Consider the following 3157-nt stretch of genomic DNA (forward strand, 5'->3'; position numbering starts at 1 on the left):
TGCAGATAGAATATTGTAATATTAAATATTAAAAAAAAAGAGTACTTGCTGTCCTGTGGAAGACCAGGGGTTGGCTCCTAGCACCCATGTCAGGCAACTCACAAGCTGTCACTCTAGCTCCAGGGGATCTTTCGCCCTCTTCTGGCCTCTGCTGGCCCTGCACACATGTTCACATACCCACTCACAATGCACACACATATACATAATTTTTAAAAAAGATTTATTTATTATGTATGCAGTGCACCAGATGGATCTCATTCTAGATGTTGCGAGCCACCATGTGGTTTCTGGGAATTGAACTCAGGACCTCTGGAAGAGCAGCCCGTGCTCTTAACCTCTGAGCCATCCCTCCAGCCCTTGTACATACACATAATTAAAAGTAAAATGTTTTTTTAAAGAATTGTTTTTATTTTTGTGTACATGTCTGTGAATGAGAGTGAGAGAAGGCCATTGATGTGGAATTCCCCTCTGTATGCTGTGAATGTGATTGGTTAATTAATAAAGAAAACTGGCCGGGCGGTGGTGGCGCACACCTTTAATCCCAGCACTCGGGAGGCAGAGGCAGGCGGATCTCTGTGAGTTTGAGACCAGCCTGGTCTACAGAGCTAGTTCCAGGACAGGCTCCAAAACCACAGAGAAACCCTGTCTCGAAAAAAACCAAAAAAAAAAAAAAAAAAAAAAAAAAAAGAAAACTGGCTTGGCTTGATAGAGTAGAGCTAGGCAGGGAAAACTAAACTGAATGCTGGGAGAAAGGAGGCAGGGTCAGAGAAAAGCCATGAAGCCGCCGCCGGAGATAGGCAGGCTGAAATTTTGCTAGTAGGCCATGACCTCATGGTGATGCACAGATTAATGGAGATTGGCTTCAATTAAGATATAAGAGTTAGCCAGAAACACACTTAAGCTATTGGCCAAACAGTATTGCAAATAATATGGTTTCTGTGTGGTTATTTCGGAAGTCTGGGAGGCCAGGAAATGAACAAGTGGCCCTCATTAAAACAGGCCATAGTGTGCAGATACCATCAGAGGCCAGAAGTGGGCACCAGATCCTCTGGAGTCAGAGTAACTGACAGTTGTGAGCCACCCTACATGGGTGCTGAGAAATGAACTCTGATCTTTTAGAATAGGAGCAAGGTCTTACCTGCTTAGCTGTCTGTCTGCCAGCCCCATAACTTCTTTTAGACATTAGTCTTTTACTCTCTTGGCTTTAAAGATTTTGGTTGTTTTGATTTTTTTTTCTTTTGGTTTTTCAAGACAGGGTTTTTCTGTGTGTAACCCTGGCTGTCCTGGAACTCGTGCTGTAGACCAGGCTGGCCTTAAACTCATAGAGATCCACCTGCTTCTGCCTCCCAAGGGCTGGGAATAAAATGTGCGTGTGTGTGCACACGCACGTGCATGCATCCGTGTGAGTGTGAGCACATATGAAGGTCAAAGGCCAATTTTGGACAGTTTCCCCCTTCCTTCCACTTTGTGGGTTCTAGGGATTGAACTCAGGTGGTCAGGGTTAGTGGCAAGAACTTGTAGCCACTGAGACATCTCTCTGGCCATTTTGTTTTTTTTTTCTAAAATAGGGTCCCACTTTGTAACCTAGTAGGCTAACATTAAACCTCCATGTGGTAAGAGCTGGCCTTGAACTCCTAATTTTCTGCCTCACCTCCTGAGTGCTGAGATTACCAATGTGTGTCACCATGTTCACAGTGGATTTAAACACCACACACACACACACACACACACCCCACAAATCCAACCTCACTTCTATGGCAGTCCTTCGATCTTCACTCTGCTAAGACCATAAATCTTGGCAATGTACCTACCTGCTTATGATATCCTTACAGCCGCTATCAGTAACTCCATCTACCTAGCCTAGCAGATAAGGGCTCTATCAGGGCTTGGCATCTCCAGTTGCCTCATCCCATGACAGCAAATACTCTCGTCAGTCTCAAAGGGCATCTCAAAGATGTTGGACCTATCTTATGGCCTCTGGACCTTTCTGAACAAGGCAGGTAGGGGAGGCACCTCAGATCTTACTTAGTAAATCCACTGTGGCTTTCCTCTGTTGGAGTCTGATTGCTGCATCCTCAAGATGGCCTCAGAGTGGCTCTGAAAGTTCACACAGACGTCTTCATGAACCATGATCTAGGACTTGGCCAACCCAACGTCTTCAGCCCAGGGCTCACCCCTATAGCACGGATTCTAATTGTTCTTAATAAAAACTCAGAGTCGGATATAGGGATTAATGCTGAAGGTCAGAGAAGCAGAGCAGCTAGCCACCAGAGTTCTTCCCTCTACCAATGCTCAGACAGAAGGGGAGATCTGTCTCTACTAATCCAGATGGCATCTCCAGACTTCTCCATCAGACTTCATCCTCAGACTGCATCCATCTCTACGAATGCTCAGAATGCCTCTGAGTTCCTGTCTCTTCCCACCTCATATTCCTCTCTCTGCCAAGCCATATCGCTCCTATCTCCACCTCCCTACTGCTGGGATCCCCTTTGTGTGAGCTCTGTTTCTCTTTTAGACAGATTTAGTGTTGTGTATTCCAGGTTGTCCTTGAACTCACAGAGATCTGTCTGCCTCTGTCTCCGGAGTGCTGGATTTAAGGTATGTGCTACAATTGCCTGGCCTCTATGGCTAACTAGTGGCTTAGCTCTGCCCTCTGATCTTCAGCCAAGCTGCTGCTGCTGCTTTCTTCTGTAGTGAGCCGGACAGGATCGCCATCTTTCTTGTTGGAAATAAACAACCCCATATTTGGCTAAGCCTTTGAGAGCTGCACGTCCCCTGCTTCCCGCATGCCTGGTGGATAAGGGTCCTTGGGCCTATCACGATGCAGTCTGGTGTCAGCTGATGGTGGCAGCCAATCACAGGGCGACCCGTGTACCAATTCCCCATATAAGCAGCTGCCTTAGTGCTCTCGGGGCCTCTCGCTTCCCCCCTCTTGCTTCCTGCTCTCTCTCGCTTTCTGCCCCTCGCTTCCCCCCTCTCGCTTCATGTTCCTTCAACCAAGGGCACTCCAATTAAAGTGTGATCTGAGAAGAATCCTCGTGTGGTGGTCGTTCTTCCTCACTGGTCGAGAAGCCTGCTGCATCCTTCTTCTTCTTCTTCTTCTTCTTCTTCTTCTTCTTCTTCTTCTTCTTCTTCTTCTTCTTCTTCTTCTTCTTCT

Source organism: Microtus ochrogaster, chromosome 22 (assembly GCF_000317375.1).
Source record: "Microtus ochrogaster isolate Prairie Vole_2 chromosome 22, MicOch1.0, whole genome shotgun sequence".
NCBI lineage: Eukaryota > Metazoa > Chordata > Mammalia > Rodentia > Cricetidae > Microtus > Microtus ochrogaster.